Source organism: Anas platyrhynchos, chromosome 1, assembly GCF_047663525.1.
Source record: "Anas platyrhynchos isolate ZD024472 breed Pekin duck chromosome 1, IASCAAS_PekinDuck_T2T, whole genome shotgun sequence".
Taxonomy (NCBI): Eukaryota; Metazoa; Chordata; class Aves; order Anseriformes; family Anatidae; genus Anas; species Anas platyrhynchos.
Window position 1 is genome coordinate 31,540,093 of NC_092587.1, and position 19,881 is coordinate 31,559,973.

Consider the following 19,881-nt stretch of genomic DNA (forward strand, 5'->3'; position numbering starts at 1 on the left):
CTGGGTGGGGATTTGGGCAACCTGGTCTGGTGGGAGGTGTCCCTGCCTATGGCAGGGGGTTGGAGCTGGGTGGGCTTTAAGGTCCCTTCCAACCCAAACCATTCTGTGATTCTATGATGTTATGAAGAAACACAAATCATAGCATCATGGAATACTTTGGGTTGGAAGAGTTCCAAATACCTCTGATCTTCTTTGCAATTTAATGGATTCTAATGAAGATGGTCCATCGAATGACTGGTATTGGGCCAAACCCTTAACTTTGAGTAGCATAAATATATTATTAAAAAAAAAAAAAAGTGTGTTGTTGTTGTTTTGTTTTGTTTTTTGGTTTGTTTGTTTGTTTTTACAAAATTGGTTAAAAATTCACAATGAGAAAATGGCGAATTAAATATTCTGCCTTGGTGAAACAATACAAGGGGGAATTGAAACTGGTTCCTCTATGGAAAAGGCTCAGTTAGTGGCTGGGGGTCAGGAAGAGGACTGATGGAGCTGCTTTCACACATTTTCTGGCTGGGGTGGAAAGATATTCGTGAAGAACTTGCAGATTTTTATTTTAGGAATTGAAAAAATATCAAAATAGAACATATGCCCAGTGCAGACAGTACTGGTATTTTAAGAAATGGTTGCAAACCTTCAGAATTTTCTGAGGAAATTAGCTGGAAATTAAAATGACAACAACAACAAACAAACAAACAAACAAACAAGCAACACCACCTCTTCTAGTTCTATTTCTCCCGTTCATGGCATTGTATTATATTATCCAATTTTAGTACAAAGAAATCATGGCTTAAGTATTTAGCAAGGCAACTCTTGAAACATCAAGGAAAAAACTTTTCTCAAGAGCAGAAAACCTGAAAGAGCATTTAATACAGGTGCAGGTGCTCAGAGGAACTCCTTGTTTCACATAATTAAGTCTATAAAGATCTCAGCCACCTTGTGTTTAAAATAACTTTTAACATCTAACACAGAAAGCCAAAGTTGTGGTTTAATTTAAGGCTGAACCAATGTTCCTTAAAATCAAGGGGTTTCTCTTTATCTTTAACCTACATTTTTGTCTGTATTAGTTTTAGTGCTTCGAAATTTGTGCTACTGTTCTAACAATCACACAACTGAAAAGAAGGGAGTGCTGAGATTTTGCATGTACTAAGCAAAGAAGTGGAGTTGCCTAAAATACTCTCCTCACCCCAGCTACGAAAGGGACCCAGTGAACTGGTCTAACATGTGGCATCTGTGACTCAACACTAGCTCTGGTTAAAATAAACAGAATTCTTCTAAAAGATGAGTCAGAGGAAAATGGCAGCTGGGAAGTCGTTTCTCAAGGATAAGACTTGCATCTGCTCAGTGTGAGGCTTTTCTCCTGACTGCTATTTTGAATGGCCATCTGGTGCGTGTCTGTTCCAGCCACATACACGTTCTGAGCAGTTTCTCTATATACCTCCAGTGCTTTGGAGGCAGAGACTCCACGGGCCAGTGTAGATACGATCTGGGAAGCAAGCCTAACCATATTGTGCAGTTGGACTTCACTGCATCTCCAAAGCAGCCAAGAGAACTGGCTGAAGAAGCGGTTTCCGAGACAGCAGATGCTGCTGCAAACAAGTCATGCAGAGTTTGTTGTTTTACTTTAGAAGCCTTGTTTTCACCCGCCTGTGATGTGAAGGTACAGAGAGAAGGACCGCCAACATCCCATATGAAAGGTGCACACACAGTTCTTTGCTCCTCAAAAACAGGATGCCTCTTGTTCATAACAGAGGCGAAGCTCTCTCCGCATTTTGATGTTTGTGTCACTGCCTATCCTGGAGTCAGTGTAGGAAAGAGGTGCCAAAAGTTGTTCGTTCTTGACATGTGACTTTCTAGCACGATGTTTTTAGCTTCAGAGCAGGGGATTCTCAGTTTCAGAACTGCTGCTATACCATTGATCTCTCTTAGTCTGCTAGCCTCTCCGCTCCATTTTTAGTTCACCATTTCTTTCATCACTCTCTCTCCTGTCTCCGCCCCACCACTGCCTGTTTGCTGTATTTCCTTTAAATAGAACTTCGGAGTGCTGCAATGCACGACACATTACACAACCGTGCTTTAGGATCCGTGAAGATGTGTAACAGGCTTGTGTACCTTCCCAGCTATTTTTTAAATCCATCCTCATCAAACTAGGGAGTAGCTGCTAGTGATGTAAGTAATCTGTTCTTCATCTTCTTCCTAACACTACACCCAAATTCTTTGGCAGCTCACAAACACTTAGTGCTTGTTTTGGAATGCCTTTGATCACCAAAGTGAGCTGGGGCTGGGACTCGACATTCATTGCTAAGCTGTACCTTCTGCATTTGCCTTTTCTGCATCGCCAGTGATGATTTCTCTCAGTCTTCTACTTAAGTTTGGGTTGGTTGTGATACCCTGAAGCCATTGATCAGAGAGCCTCAGTTCTCTAATAGCCATCGCTCTCCATAGTTAGTCCATAGTTAGTAATCACCAGTGACAGGGGATCCATCCCAGTCCTCTTGTCCAGGCTGCAGAGAATAAGTGACATATTATTTCTGTCTAGCTGGTAAACTGGCTAAAAGCCACTAACTGTGATACACTAATGGCACAAACAAGACAAAGAGCCCAGCCAGTTTTCAAAGACTCCAAATATTTCTTGGTATTGCATAGCAGATAGCAAGCCATGGCTTCAGAGCTGATAGGTGCAAAAACATCCAGGAGCAATAGCTTCAGCTGTGCACTCCAGCTTGGTCAGTTTATGTGGGATCAGAAACACAGAAGCTCAAGCTACAGATGAAGTGGAAAATGGGTGGTTAAATACCTGTTTTGCCATTAATGATTCCTCCACAAGCCTCATTGAATGGGTCTAATTCCCTATTGCTCAAGAGAATTACACATGCATAAAATGAGTTTATGTGGCTTGGGAATCAATTCCCAGGTTTCTCAAAAATCTTCCTAAGCAGATATACATTTCTCACATAATTCTAAATTTCCTTAACCCCATTAAAATGAGGTTAAAGCTAAATTATTTCCAATTTTATTAACAACCAAAAAAAAAAATCTTTCAATTTTTACAATCAAGAACTGCTTCATGCCAAATTAGATGAAATAATTAATTATGCAGAAGATTTTTTTTAAAGCTTAGAGTTATACTTCATCTTTCTTTAAATAGGTTTTACTCTCCATAAAGTTAATAAATAAATTCCCTGTGATTTTATGATAATCATTCTTATTTTCCTACTAAACTATGGGAAATTATATTTTTGTTTTGTTATATGCTGACTTTTTTCCTCCTCATGTGTACTATTTCCAGATAATTACAGCAGAGCAATCAGAAGATCTGTAGAAAATATGCAAAGGACTAAAACAAACAGATCAATGAACCCCAGGCCTGTTGGTCTATTTCCTGCCATGCAAGATATTTTTAGCGCTCATCAAGCTTTCAAAACTTAATTGGAAGTCCTAAGTATTTCCCTGACTTTGGATTTCATTCTCCCTATGCAATGAGAAACTAACGATGCTGAGAAATAGAAACTCTGTTTGGTCTAGCACAGTGGGTTGCAGAAATGGATGTATTGAAGTATGTGAACCCTCAGTGTATTTAAAATCAGTTTTACTTTAATTGAAAACTAGAAATTAAACATATGCAAATGTGTGCAGTACAAAATGCAGCAATGCTGTAAGTTGAAGGCAACTGACTCCGTGTTTGGCTGTTGGTGGCACTCAGGCCTGGAGTGGTGGTATTGTGTCTTGGAGCTATTAAAGGTAATTTGTAACAGCAGTATGGCTCTGTAAGGGCCATTGGAGGGGATACATCACAACCCCTTAGCCAGATATGCAGTTCTGGAGGCTCCAGGGTCTTGAGCCTAGTTTGAAGTTTGAAGCACAGTGCCCCTCTGCTCCTTTCCAAATCCCTTTCTCCAGTTCCCTTGCTTCCTCTGATGCTTCCTCTCTCCTTCCAGAAGTCCCCACAAGCCCTTCTGATATGAGCCAGCACCTTCCTTTTCTTTCAGTGAGCTGGAAGCCATCAGCAAAAGAAGTGGGAGAGAGTTCCTTTGCATGTGGTTTTTGTGTCTGGGTCACACATCCTCAAGTGCTTGCAGGAGTAATTGTGGGGGAACAGATGCTTGTTCCTTTCCACTCCATGATGGAGGACACTAAATAGACAAAGATTCATGAGGAAATTCAGGCATCAAACTCTAATGTGATTTATCTGAAGGAGCAAACTGAGAATTTTCATAATTCATAATATATTTTAACCAAATTTGGGCAAATTTCCTGAGGAATGACAGAAGGCAAATTCTTAATGCCAGGGTCTTATGCACACAGACCTGATGTTATTTCAGATTCTAGACCCAAATCAGTAAGACACTGGAATCTCTCCAATAAGTAACATTATTTTTAACATTGGTAAGATAATATTATCTCCACAATGTTGGTCTGAAAAATAGGTAAACTCTTTTCAAATTAAACTTTCAAATAAAATTCAGCCTGTGGGTAATGTTATTAGGCTCAGTTCTTACTATTAATCCTGAGCAAAATGCTAAGGGTTTAACACCAGGCACCTTGACATTTTAAGAGTTGGACATTTTTAATTACAAGCATTTCTGCCTGAACTCCTTGTAGCTATATCTTTGCTCTTGATTTTCAAATAATAATCATCCTGCCAAAACTCCTTGGTGTAAATAGGAAACAAAGGGTGATCACCCAATAAACATAATAAATATTTATCCAATAAATTCTGTGGTTGCTTATCTTACTCATCTTACAGTGTTTTCACTTTTTTTTTTCCAGCTGATCTTTCCTAGCAAGTTCATTCAGAGTACCTACGTAAAGTAGACTTCAATTATTGAGTTACAGATAATTCCTACATTTCTGCTTGATACTCTGTGGTTGTGGGTTAACCCATCCCAGCCAGACCCAGTGTATCTGTAAACAGGAAATGTTTGAAAAAGCTTAGAGAATTTTAAATAATAGTTTGTTGAAATCGCTGAGAGTTTACAACTGAATAATCTTGCAGAAGTATATGACTATCCCCACTTCAATCTTGGAAGGCAACACAGGAAAAAGAGAAGTCAAATTAGCCAGCATCTAAAGATTTAAAGGTATACTCATCTGAAATATTTGCCATGTAGCAAAAGGTGACCTCAGTATTGCAGCACAGTTGTTGGCTAACAAGACACCAGCAGGGTTAAAAACTGAAAGTAGGAACAACCTGCAAATAGCACATGAATTTACAAGAATGATACCCAGCATGAGTCTTTCCAAAGCAGATGGGTGAGAGGTTTATTTCTTTATCATAGAACACCAATGGAGAGTACAATACCAAAAGCATCTCAGATTTACTCTAAAAGCTTGCCAGAAATGCTTGAATCAGACTTAGTATGTACTAAAGTGTTTGTCAGGAATCTGTAGTTTCTCGTTACTAATGGTGCTTAGTCACATTTTTTGCACATTTTTACTTAACAGACTACAAGAACAGCATGGTGTTTTTTGTTTTGTTTTGTTTTCTATGAATTCCTACACTGATCATGTTTTTGCATTTTGTCTTTTTGAACAAGGAGTGCACAGCAGTTACCACTTACCTTAAATACATGTATTATCATCTCTCAGAGTCATTGACAACAGCAACAGAGATTATATTACATACTGAAAATTTATAGATTACTGTGCAAAGCTGTCTGGATTTTGAAGGATTTTTATGAAGAAGGAAAATGTGCCCTCATCTATCGTATTCCCTCTTCACTATCCTGATCTCTCCATTGCTATTGCTATTCTGGATTGGCCTTCTCACCCTGGAGAGTATAGGGATACAGTGATTTTGCTGAAGATAGCTACATCCTGACGACAGCAAAGGGTGCTCAGAGAGAATCACCAAGAGCAACCAGATCTCACAACCTGCAAGCCAAAACTGAGAACTGTGGAAGCACATACTCTGCATGATCTGGGTATCACCGATAATCTCTCATTATGAATTTCTTACAGACTCGTATTCTTCCTAAGTCATGATTTCATCTGTAAGACAGTGAATTGAGCAAACAGTAAAAATGCTGATTTTCAGAAGATTCTGTGCTGCTCAACTCCAATATCACCGGCACTACTATGTTCAATATCTTTAGCACCAATGCACTATAGCATTTAGAGCTATAGGAGATAGGTGTATATACATCTGTCCAGTAGGTGATAGAAAAGATTTTGGCATGAATGTATGTTCCAGGTAAGAAGAATGAAACAACCAAAGCTTGAAATCCTGAAGGTGTATCTGCTGTTCCATGGAAAGCATGTAGGCAAAGGGGCTTACCATGGTCAAATAGTATTTTGGTGACCCTGAAGCCTAAAGAGATCGGTTTACTAGGACATGATTTTACTGAAGTAGCAACTTTGTGGGTCAATAACTTCTATGAGCTCATCTAATGCTTTTGTTAGTGGTAGAGAGGTAGTTTACATTGGCCACCAACACGAAAAAATATGGCCATTACAACTTTGTGGGATTGAAATTAGGAAACTTTTATAAATTGTCATAATTTTTGGGTTATGTTTTTATCAGGAGGTTAAAAGAATATGGTTTTGTTGTGTCAGCGTCAAACATAGTAACTCAAAAATATGTGGATCCTGATACTTACTTATTATGATAACAAATGTCATCAATACATACTTCTTCATAATGTCATGAAGCTGAGCGTGTCTATCAGGGATTCAATAATATGGGAGTCAAAGAAAAAAAATCTTTTTGCAAAAAGAACTATTGGACAGTTTCCTACATGAGGAGTAGCATTCTCTAAATATGCATGCATTTCTGCTGACTTCTAGCTTTTGGAGGAAAAGCGCCATAAATTTTTGTTTTATATGGTCACTTGCCAGAAATTTAATCTTCAAAGATGAGATTTAGAGTAGATCAACTATAGAGTGATATATAGCACAAATAGTCAATCTATTTTGAAAACAGAATTTTCTTTACATTTTGAGAATAAAGATTTTCCATGTGGTTATATTTCAAAGATCAAAAATACAAGCACTGTTTGTAAAATATCAAGAAACAGCAATAACGATGCATATTTATTCTATTTTTTGAGTTTATCTGTATCTTCTCCAGGATAATTGCTGACTGTATTGTCATGCCAAACTGTCAGAGTATACTCAATACCTCATGGCAACAAGTTTAACATGTTATGTCTTATTCTTCAGTTTTATATGTAAACAAACACAGTACTTTGATTTGGCATCAAAATTCCTCATCAACAGTTTCCTCTTTTTTATTTCCTAGTGGGGATTACATTTTCCATAAACTTCCATCTTGTTTGAAGATGAGAATGAGACCATTTGATGCATATGATATATTTTTTATAGTACACTGGGAGACTGACATATTGCAAGAACTACTGCTGATAGATAATTGTCATTGTACCATTTTATTAGCGAATATTAGCTTTTTAAACAGTAAATATGTGGTTAGGAAAATGTAAACCTTGTGCCAAGAAGAGAGATTTGAAATGTATTAACTACTGAGCCAAGGATTTAATAACCAGCATGAAGGTTTAAACTGACTTTTAAGGACTTTTAATACGTATAATAAAAACTCAAATTCTTCAGATTTTTAGAACTTCAGGAAGTATACACAAATCTCACTATTTTATATAAGAAATATGGAACATCCCTATGGTATCTAAACATCTATATAGCAGGCTGAAGTAAGCAGCCCAAAAGCAAGTAGCAGAGAATGTGCTCTGTAATACAGCACGTAGATTATTGAACATGAGCGATACACACTTCATTGCAAGGGTAAAACATTCTTCTTCTGACCGCAAAGAAGACAAAATAATACAATACATTCTTAACAAGAACAAGTGAATGAGATCAAAGTGCCTTTTGTTAACATTTCTGGCAGATTCAGTATTTGGCAGCCATTGTGTCAGCGTTCAAACAAATCTGTAAGAACAAGGAGGGATCACATTCATTTGGAGAGACCTCCCATCCTGCGAGCTGTTCGGGCTCCACCTCGCACTAACAGGACTCTGCTCTGGTGGGCCTGGCATAAGTCCAGTTTGCTGCATGAATCTCAGTCAGTTCAAACCAGGGCTGCCTGTAAAGTTAATACAGTTATTTACACTGAGTGAGCAAGTATAAGCAGCACCACGAAGAAAAGCGCTATCTTCCAAACATACTCTCAGAGTGGTGGAGAGCTGCAGCGGGACAGAAAGCAGGGGGACAGCTCAGGAGACCTCCACCCGCAGTCTGCTCCAGAGGGGAGGCCCAGGCAGATTTTCCTGCAGGCAGCAGCTCACTCTCAGCTTCTGCAGAAAGTACTGCTGAGAGCAGAGTTCATCTTCCTATGGACAACAGGCAACTCCCCCCATAGCAGGATAAGTGTGTCTGCCCTCAGGTGTGTAAACTCAGGGTGCGGATGCCTGAGAGCTTTGCTGCTTCCATGCCTGCTTTCTGCTGTTGTCACAGTGCCCTCTCTCCACCAACAGCATGGTGGGAGGTTTGGTTTTATGGCACTGAGTGGTGGATTTAAGCACATCCCTGCCATATAAACACATTTTCTGTCCAGCTATCTGCACAGTTCTCATACTGGGCCTGCCTTGGCCCTTCCCCAGACCTTCCCACCAGACCCCTCAGGGCTCTTTCACCTCGCAGTGCCTCAGAAGTTCAGGGTCTCCATATTTTCACCCCTCCTCTGTAAGACGCCTCCAGCCCACACATTTTCTCTTCCACCTGGAGGGTCACAGGGCTCAGACCTTTTCCTGACGGGCCAAATCAGTCTGGCTTCAAATTGTACAGCTGAAAGACAATAAGCCATGCTGGGCCAAGAGCTCTGAGGTGGCCCGACTGGCTGGCCAAAAGGCCTCCTGGTGGAGCTCCCATGTGTTGTTTATGCCTTGCTCTCAGCAATGGTTTGCCATTTTTTGCTGACTCTGGCTTTTCCAGCATCCAGGTCCACCTGGTTGAACTTCCTTTTGCTTAGGTAAGGAAACACTTTTGCTCCTCTGGTGGGCTGGAACAGGATCATATTGTCCTGCTCTGGGGACAGCATCAGGTGTGGAGATTGACTGGGGCAGTACACCTGTCAAAGCACAACACAGGTGTGCTCAGGTGAGCTCAGGGAGGCCAGAAGGCTCCTGTGAAGGGCAAAAGGTCTTAACTTTAAGCACTAATACGGACTGTGAAAGTGTTGCCCTCCATACATACTCCCAAATCCTGCACACACAGCTCTCATAGCCAGGGGCACACAACATTCTCCTTCCTCATCATCTATCCTTATCTTGGATGCCAATTACTAAAAATTGTAAGGTTTTTTTCTTTTTTTTTTCTAAAAATTAAAAGTTTTCTTTTCCCTCTTGAGTCAGACAGATCCCTACACCACGAGCAGAAAGGTGGAGTTGTGCAATGTGACAATGTGAGGGAGTGGGAGTGAAATGCAGCAGCTCTGTGCCCAGGCCAGGAGGGATGAGAGACAAGCATCCTGAGATTTGGTACAGGTTGCTGCAAGGAGCCAACAGATATTTGTGGCCTCTTTGTTGTATGGGTATCTCTGTGTCCATTTTCCACATGCCAGCCAGGTACCCTCCAGCCAACATCCAGGTGATCCGATGGGAGGAAAATGAACAACATTTTATGACCAAGCATTGATCTGCTGAGCCTGGGGACCTCGCAGTGGTCCCAGATACTTCCTTGGCTGAAATTTATGTAAATAGCTGTACGTAGTTTTTCCCAGCAAATGGATGAATTCTTGGTTTCTCCACTCCCCAGCACCACCTTGAAGGTTTCCTCCCTTCACCAGGTTAAGTTTCCATCAAGGTCTCTGAGGGAAGCACTGCATTGGCCCCTTTAAGCCCGGGATGTCTGAATGTGCCAGAAGAAAGGGGCCCTTATGGTGGGGGAATAAAGGAAATACTGGTCTTTGAGAAGAGTTCTCGGGGACTGTGGACCTTGGCTGTCAGCAGTGAGGGCAAGTCACAGAGACTAGAACTGGAACCAAGAGATGACACAGTGACAGTGTGTTCCTTTCATAAGCAGCAGCAATTTCACTGCACAGCAAGCCACAGGCAGAGATTTGGGGCAGAATAAACTGCCAGCTACCCCTCATCATTTGCACATTCCAGGTCACATTGACCAGCAAATGAGTCACATAGGAAATGATGGCAGTTGTAGTTCATCCCTGTTCTTCCTCCATCTGCTGCTACTTACTGTTGGAAGTGCTGTGCAGGACGAGATGACCAGGTGTGGAAGACAGTCCTTAGCCCATCAGTCCAGTTCCTCCCCAAGGGTGGCTGAGCATCTGCTCCTCTGCTACCCAGCAGCTGCTCGGGGGGTACCAGAGGAGCTCCTGGCCATGGCTGAGGTAGCTGCTGAGGGTTCCTCACCTGCCGAAGGCCTGAGGGATAAACAGCCCTAAATAGCAAGAGAAGAACAATGAGTTCATGGTGTCTACACAGTTTGCCTGCTGGACTATTTCCATGGCTGTTACCAGGCAAGAACTGTGGAAAGCAGAGGCAGACCAGCCAGAAATGTCAGCAGCAAAGCATTCATGGTGAACCACAGAGGACTGCAGCACAATAGAAATAGAAAAATATGCCTTCTAATTGATGAAAAGTTAACTGAGTTTGGAGACATTTGTCCATAGATGACTATAAAAGAAACTGCAAGGAAAACTACTCTGACCTCTTCTGTGTCTGTTATGAATGAAAATAAAATGGGGCAAGGACCTTACAAGTGCTAAATCTCAACTCTTTCTGCAGGTAATGACACTCTCATGTCAGCCTTGGCAACCAAGAAATATACAGCAGGAATATTGCCTTTCATTTCCTGCTGTTAGCTCTCATGGCTGTCACTCCCAGATCTGGAGCAAGGTCCTCTACACCTGTTTTGTTCTTTTTATAGTTGTAGCACTGAAAAGAAGCCATTCCCTTTGCAGGGATAACTCAGTTATCACCAGAAAAAAAAAAAAAAAAAAAGGAAAAATGTGTACTTGCTGCCAAGCAGCATCTAAGTCTTCTAAGAACACCCCTGTGTGCATACAGTCTCAGATGGTCAGCAGAGATATTGTCACCAGGGTTAGCTAAGTTACATATGAAGAGTATGAATAATTTGCTCTTAAAATGTCAGAGTCCCTGGTGATTAACAGATGTGATCTGTTGCAGTGCTCTGGTACCAGAGGAGTTTGGGACTGTTAAAGCTTAAATTTAGTGACGATTCAGAGGCATGTAAATGTGAAATGTCATGGAGATGATTCAGTGTTTTCAGCAATGTGCTGATCTCGGAGAAGGCATTCACTTTTTCTGCTCCTGAGAGAGAATGGCCTGTGATATGGAAGGATGGCTAGGGGGAAAATCTCTAAATCAGTCCTCTTAGCAAATGGTCTAAATGATCTAGATGATCTAAAGACCTGCCTCTTCGATAGTGTGGGACCACTAACTAACAAGGTATAAAGAATGCAAAAACAAACAAACAAACAAACATACAAATACAACGCTTTAGGGCTATATCCACGTAAAGTAGCTTTACCATGGAGGACAAAGTTACCAGGTACACAAAGATAAGATTTGCATCCTTTGCATTTGATTTCTAGTTGTGTGAATCCTCAATTGGAAAAAGTCCTAGTCGTCCTAAGCTGGTCTCCTACTAGGATACGTAGGATCTGAATTAGGCCATCAGCTTGGTTTACTGCTCAGCTGGTCAGTTGTGACCACAGGGCCCTGCCTAGGGCCTTCCTGAGACCCTGGAGCATGGCTCATAATCAGGACTTATCAAAGAGGGTAGCATTGGGGTTTCACTTAGACAAATGCATTTAGCCCTTGAGCAGGTTGCCCATGGTAAAACATCAGCAAATAATCTTAGCTGCACAAAATCAGAAAAGCTCTGAATATACCCAGAATCAGAGGCTGGGCCAAAGCATACTTGAGCCGAAGAACATCCTTCAAGCATCATGCAACATGTTTTTGTGGTTCACTGTTCTTCCTTTTGGTATGTATGAAAGGGCTAAAATATCATGTGGAAGTCTTATACCCTTGACAAAGTTTTTTTGGCCAGTATTGAAATGCTGAAATGCTTGGGTTTTGAAGGATCTGTTTTTCTAAGATTTTCCAGTTGATTTCAACTAGCCCTGAGGTTGTCACAATAAAGCTGAGGTTCAGGCAAGCCTACATGTTTGCAGCTGCTTTGCCAAATTGACTGCCAGAACCTCCATTCACATTCCCACCATTTCGTATCAAAAATGATCTTTTCACATATGTTCTTGTCATCCACCTCTGCTCTAGGACCCCATTATACCCTCACCTTGCCTCAAGTCTGCTGAGTTGACCTTTTTTCACCAAGAGAAACAGAGCTTCTGTCCTTTTCAGCAAAATTACCTGTTGCTGAAAATCATGAGTAGTTTCTCCTCATTGCCTCAGCTGGTGTCAGAAATAATTGAACAACCAACTTATTGGACCAGATGATCTAGGAGGTCTTTTCCAGCCTTAATGATTCTAGGATTCTGATATGGGAGATGCTCTGCCTTATTCAAATAATTGACATGTTCAGTGGTATTAGAAAAATAAGCCTCCATGAATAAGATTATAAGTATGTTTTGTCTGGTTAACATCAGTTTACTGTTTTTCATTGCTAATTGATGGATGAAAAAGTGAGTCATGGAAATCTGCCACTGACGGGCAACAGGTCATTTCTCAGAGAAAGCTGGGGCAGTGGAAGCTGATGGTTTGCTGGGTGATGCAAATAGTCCTGTTGTGAAGTATGAGGTGAAAACTGGACTGGCTGAGTGATAAGCAACTTGAGAGGAGCAGAGAGAAGGTAATTATGGTTGAGGAAGATTGAAATATGATAGGGGTAAAAGGCTTTAAAATCCATTTTGTTATCATAACTCCAAGCTTCTCATGCAATCGTAAGTGGTGCTATAGATGAATGGATCTAAGCAAGCAGAAACAGTGTTCAGGAAAAAATAACAAATAACAAAAAAGCCTGCCTTGTGAATTCAAGCAGAGATTATTTTATTTGTGCTCAATCAGAATTCAGAATCTTTCTGGAGAGGGCAGAATAAATTTGGCAAATCCCAAGCTATGGTTGGGATAAAGCAAGCCTTATTTGAAATGAAAGGATATTCTGGAACTCTTTTAGCTGCTAATAATCAATATTAATTGCAGTGCAAACAAAAAATCATAGAAGTGAGAATTCACATAAGTTGTATCCACCTCATTTGCAGTTCTGTCTTAAAAGAAAGTTCACTTACTACACTTTTGCTTTTTTAATGAGCTTTCATATGAAGGTAATGGTGCCCAGTTTATCCGCATAAAATATATTTATTTTTAGATGCATTAGATAAATGTTGTCAAGGAGAACTTTTGATGCTCAATATCTCTGAAAATCAAGAAATTGTCAGTTGTTATATACTTATGGATTGTCTATGTTAACGCTTTCAACGTGGGAAAGGCAATGTAGCCAGCCTCTGTGATTTTAAACATGGGTCTCATGATAGCTTTTTTGCTCTTCAAGCACCAGTTTCTGGTGCTTCTTTCAATCAGCGGAGTGTCTTAGCTTTGTTTTTGTATTTTTTTTTTTTTTTTAGAGAAAGTTCCTGGTGTGGTTTGAAAGAAAAATCTCAAAAATGTGACCCCTAATGTTTCAGAAACCAGAATACATATAAAAAGACTTAAATGATTATTATTATTGTTTTTTAAATCTTGTTATTTCAAGGTCAGTATCATGATATGGTGATCATGAAGCAATTTTTAAAAGTCTACAGTTGACATTAACTAAAACATTAACTGTAGTTACATCATAAATTATAATCTAAACCAGGACAAAAAATTATGTTGCTGAAATGTAACGTAATTTTTCTTTCAAGAATATGTAACTCAGATTGGACTCTAAAATAATAATAATAAAAAAAAACAGTAAAGCCACAACAAATTCCATAATTTGCTTTCTTTTTTTTTAGTTGTTGGTCTTTTGTTTTGTTTTGTTTTGGTATGTAAAAAGAGGAAATAGAGAGTAACCAAGAAGTAGATAAACAGAAATAGATAATATAGAAAGAGAACATTTGTTAAGAAACCCTTGTATATTCAGACTTCATTGCTTGTTAACTATTTCAAAATATATATTTTTTTTATTGTAAAGTTCTCAGATCAAAGAAGAAGGTAGGTGTGATCTTAAGTGAAATGAAAAAAGTAGATAAATATAATATCAATTGATTTGAGAAAGTGCATCTGCAAAGGAGATTCTCTGTAGAGAAGGGAGAATTTTCTTGTTTTAAATATGAATTGACTGTATTCCAGAGATGGAAACCTGCAGCTGGAAAAGATACAAAAAGGATTTTCACTTTGAAGTATGGATGAATTAGCTCTAGAATCGTATCTTTATAAATAAGTATAGCTTGAGTGGTGGAAAGCAGAAAAAATGAGGAATTGCATATGTTATTTTAAACATGTTACTCCAAGTTAGGCTCAGATGTCCGGCAATTAGTGAAGGCAACTCTTCCTGAAAGGAACAACACTTTGAATGAATAAAATGAGAGCTTATTGAAAACAAAACCTTTTTCCATTTGACGCTGAATGAGTTTGGAACTCCTGAAGCTGTCTTGGATCTTTACCTACACATGGAACGAAAACATCAGACGTCTGAAATGGCATCTGCACCAGCACATTAAGCATGCCCAGGAGTGCTATCATGCTTGTAGTCCAGCTGGCGAGGAGTGGACGTGTTAATGCTATGAGACTCCTCAGCCACCAAACTGGGGCCACCATGTACACACCTCCTCCCAGGAACCAGCCCTGGAAAGTTTTGTTGGCAAAACATGCCTGGGAATCGCATGACAGAGTGAGACAGCCAAAAGTGTGCTGGCAGTACGGGCAGTCATGCTCCAGCTCCCAGGCGCGGTTAAATTTGCTTGTACAGACATACACAGGTTGCCCAAAGGCTACGCTCAGAAGAACAGTCCAAGCACTCAGATGTCTTTAGGCATCTAAAAGAGAGCAATTGAGACGGCCTTTTCAAGAAGGCAGTATGGCTTCTGGCTCTGTATTCAGATAAAGGATGGAAATGCATGCTACGCCGACTGCCCCATTTCAGGTTTCCTATGCCTCAGGAGCTAGAGCGCAGCCTCTTAGAACAGGCTGCCTAAATCTCTCATCACTCTCTTAACGGGAGGCATCATCACAGCGGGTACCTAACTCTATACATGGAAGGCAACCTGCAGTAACTGTGCTGCCTCTCAGCATCAATGTGGCAGGGAAGTCTGATTAGGTAGCAGCAACATGCTTCAGTCAGTAGTCCTCCACTAGCAGTTCTACATTTTTTTTGTTTGTTTCTTTCTGAAAAAGAGATTTTCTCCTCTCTCCTTCATGTTTTTCATGTGTTGAAATAAAAATGGAGTTGCATGAAACTATTCTTTAGTCACGTAATCACTTAAATATATATCCCATTCATTTCCAGCATACAAAAATGCAGACTGAAGGATGCTATGCTTAGCAGAATGTTATTTTTCTCCAACAACTACTGGCTACTCTGGAGGCAAGGGGTCAGGCACTTGATTAGATGAATTACAACTTAAAGTCCCCTAGTATAAACTATGTCATGCCCCAGGCTTCTCAAAACAAGGCACTCTATTTTAGATCATAATGGGTAACTGGATTCAGTAAATGGCCTAATCACAGCAACATAAATATTTATGGGAGAATTTTTCTAATTAAGGTATGAGCTTGTTTAGATGTTATCAGTTAGAAAGGGCTTTCCCAACAAGAAAATGGCTGTTAGGAGACATTAGGAAATGGTTAAACTCCAAGGGATTAAAAGGTCATTGAAGTGGCAACATGCAGAGTCTATTATGGTTGAAATTTAGCTTGCATTCATGTCTTATATGTATCCCACATTTGGAATCTAAAGAGCATCTTCTATGCTAAAAACCAAAATGGTAATTTTGTTCATTGTTTGAAAAATAAAGAAACATTACATTAGATTGCCCAAGCTATGTATTTATGGTCAATTTAGAAACAAAATATTCTCAATGAAACAATGTTTTTGCTTCTTGCTTAATGTTTTGCTCCATGAAAACCTATATTTACCTTCATAATGATGTCAGTGAAGTATATATCTAATAATGTCTACAGATCTCAGACTCATTCCCCTGTATCTCAGCTACACAGTGATTTTAGACTTAGAAAAATTATGTCTAACATAATTGTCCTTTAATGCTGTTGATCTTTGCTGATGCTGTGAATACTGATGGTGTAAACACGGATAATAAATTCATGGCAAGTGACACTTTGGTAACTGTGTTTTTCAGTTCTCCTACTGCAGGAATCAACTAACAATACATAGACCACATTCAGATTGTTGTTATGATAGTATAAAGCTTAAATAACATCACTGCTTTCAGGATAATTAGTCTAGGTTTACCTCAGTCTAAGTATCAGTACAATTCAGCCTTTAAAGTGAAATTTGTAAGTCATCTTACAGGGAAAGAGCTGTATAAAATTGGAAATGTGAAGTACAGGCAGAACTATTCCCTGGGGGAAAACGTATGTAATCTCTGTGGGACTTCATTATTCTGCTAAGAAGTGTGTGTGTGTCTGCCATATGGTATTTCACTCTGAAGGTATAACTCAAAAGGAAAACTCAGAAAAAGAGAAGAGAATGTTCTACAAACCTTCTGCCTTTCAGCAAAGTCCATGTATTTTAAAACATTTCAAAGTATAAAGTACAGAAATCTTCTAAATGTCGTCGACAAGGTTATTAATTTTCTCTGGCTACCTTTTTGAAGACAGAATCCACAAGAAGTTTCAAGACCAGGCACAAGGAATTAAACGTTACTGTTTTTCTGAAATAATGAAGTCTGTACTGTCTGGTAGTTGGTACCAGCTACAACAATGTTGGACATAAAACTATAGGCTTATGCAAGGTACCTTTGCTTGTTAGAAATGTCATCCTGGCCAAACCCATGAAAAATACTTCCTAAATATCACATCTGTGACCTTGCTAAAGGCATCTACACAGTTGAGACTGAATGAGCTACTACCACAAACCATAGAAAAGAGTTTTTCTATGAACCATAGTTCAGAGGGTGATGGCATTCAAACATTGAATAAAACAGATTCTAAACTTTATCCCACCCCATTCATTAACCTTTTATTGATGAACTCTCCCCTCCTGTACACAAGTGTATTGACTTAAAGGACTGGGGCTTGGGGTAGCAGTTCAAATGTTCAAATGTATGGGACGGTGTTGAACTCTTGTTTGATTGAGATGAATCTGAATGTGGCAGAAAAATAAAATGTAAGGAAACCAAAAGTGGTCGGCTTGAGAGTCTGGGAGTTTGGGGAGGTTGCTGGATTCTGTCCAAGCCCCAGCAGCCTTGGTCACAGGAACCTGTGTGATGCTCATGCTCATGCTGCGGCTCCACAGCCATTAGTCGGAGGCCTATGTGCTGACTGATCTCCCAGGAGTACAAATATGATCTGGCTCAAGAACGGGCACATGATCACATTTCTGTCAAATTAGCCAGAACACACCATACGGAGCTTACATGGAGTTTATGTTGGCTTTATACCAGCTGGGGGAGGATGGACGACATTCAGTACAGCTTAAGTTAGAGTGGTGTAGACCAGTAATACCTGGTCTGAGCTGAGGTCTGTTTGACACAGATAATCCATTAGCATTTCTGAATGGATTTGAATGGGTGGTATTATGTCAGAGTAGTGCTTTTTGTCTTATGGTGGAAGCATTTCTGATGCAGTAGTAGGACTTTTAAAAGGTAGATTTACTTCCCTGCTGAGCTGCAGTTTCAGTTTATAGCTGCTCTCCTACAGAGGAGAAATGATGTAGTCATGATTTGCTTTCCATTTTCTGAAGAATAGTCCTTCTATGGGTAGAGTAGTACACAACCACATATGCTGAAAAATTATACTGAGATAACAAAAATGAATCAGTCCTGGAGCTCCTATCTCCTTAGCATCTTCAGTAATCCCCGATTACTAATGACTGTGTTATTGGTTAGCTATGCCAAGGGTGCTGTAGTTGTCTGTAGTTGTACTTATTGGGTGTCCCATGGGTATGTGTATAGGGTGAGCAGTGTTTTTTTTATTTTTTTTTTCATGTCAGAGAAAATAAAGATGTTTTGAGTGTTCAGAATGATTGTCCAGATAAAGACAGTGTGTTAGAATAATGGTACTTTATTATCTCAGTGCAACATGAGACAGGACAAGAAGATAAATTTTACTTGATGGACAACTATCACAACTTGCAAGTAAAATGTGACGTGATACATATGTGCCTTGTTATACAGCTGTAAGGCCTATATGGACTGGGTCATATGCTTGGGGGCTCCCACCACTTGACTGGATGTGCAGTCATGGAGTCTTATCTTTCCTTGAGTCTGATTCCCACCCAGGCCAGCAGTTCCCTGACAGAATTTGTAGCAGTATTGCTGTGCCTCAGACAATTTTAAATAAAACCAAACTGACTATAGACCATGTCATTTTGTAAGCCCACTTCATTTCTAGACATATGGTTCCCATAATGTTTTAGTTTTATGCAGCGTTCCTGTGAGGGGATGTGACTGGGCACATGGATGGTGGGAGGAGGAGGAGGCTGGGAAGGGAGCCAGTCCAACAGGAGTGAGATAGCTTTTACAGCACTGTGCCCACCATACAGAGACAGCCCAACAGTAAAAAATGTGCCACTGGAAGATTATCATTGATAGCAGGCATCCCAAAGCCTCACACAACAGTTTCCCCAGGTACAGTGAGAGCTATCAGTCACCTTTAGGTTCCTCTACTGTTTTATGATAGTAGTTTTCTGGGAGTCAGCAATCAGACTCGATTACAACCATTTACTGCACCTCTAAAAACATCCACAAAAGCAGCCCCACCATGACACAAACATGCAGGGCTGTTCCTTTGGGATGAAAGGGTGCTCCTGTCTGCAGCCTCCGCACCAGGCAGTGTCCTGGAAGTTTTGCTTGCTTGGTGGGTGAAACCTGATGCCCGTGTTTATTCTGACATCTCCTTCAGACATTCTGATTCCTGCCTAAGTCTTTCCAGAAGAATATAAAATGCTAGACCTAGCTTTTCAAAAGAAATGTATGATTTTGAGTGTTTCAAGTTTAGCCCAACTTTTGCTCATTTTGAGACAATTATAAGGAGTCTGGCTTTCCAATCTGTATTATTTCCAAACAACTAGAGGAACCTCACAGATAGAATTGCCCAGACTTCTCAGTCACATTTAAATATCTTGGACTCATCAAACAGCTGTTTTGTCTGAAATGTGACTTCAAAAGCACAAAAGATTATTACAAAGAGACAGCAGTGGAAACTGTTAAATGACAGTGGTCTAAGTTCTTCCCAGGAGGGAAGCATTTCTATCGGGTTGTTTTCAATATCTGTTTAATTTTCAGGAATGAATAGTTTATCTGACATTGATGTTGCAAGTGAAGATTTAGATTGTGCCCCAAGTACAAAAGCTGGAAAACAACAGCTTTCTCTACTAAAATGCATGTTAGACAAAACCTGTAGGAGCAAGACAGTAACTATACACAAGGCATATTTGCCCACATTATTTAGCAGCAGAAAATGTGTGAAAACACACACACAAAAAAGGACTGATCAAGGAACAGAATGTTTGTCAAGTACTAAATTAAAAACAGATTTTCTATTGGGAGAGCAAAAAGAGAAATCAGGAGCAGTGACCTTCTCAAAAGTTGACTCACGTACACAGGTATGGCCCTTTGAGAACAGTGCATTTGGGTATGACAGTAGGGTTTACCTTCACAGAGACTGTACCAGGGCCAACCTTTTCCTCCATCATGCAAGTGTGGTTGAGAGGGAAAAGGTGGCAGCTCCGCTAGTGGAGTAGCCCCGTCTTGGTGTAACAGTGAAGGATGGACTCCTCCAGTGCTTGGGCATTGGGATGGCTCAGAAA

The 19,881-nt window shown here is 40.1% G+C and overlaps 1 long non-coding RNA gene across 1 annotated transcript; it reads left to right on the forward strand.

The window, feature by feature from the left end:
• The first annotated feature begins 1,320 nt into the window (after positions 1-1,320).
• LOC113843598 (uncharacterized) lies at positions 1,321-7,214 on the forward strand. Its single transcript, XR_003497162.3, has 2 exons — positions 1,321-2,166; positions 5,535-7,214. It is a non-coding gene; the product is annotated as an uncharacterized lncRNA (long non-coding RNA).
• Positions 7,215-19,881: the final 12,667 nt, after the last annotated feature.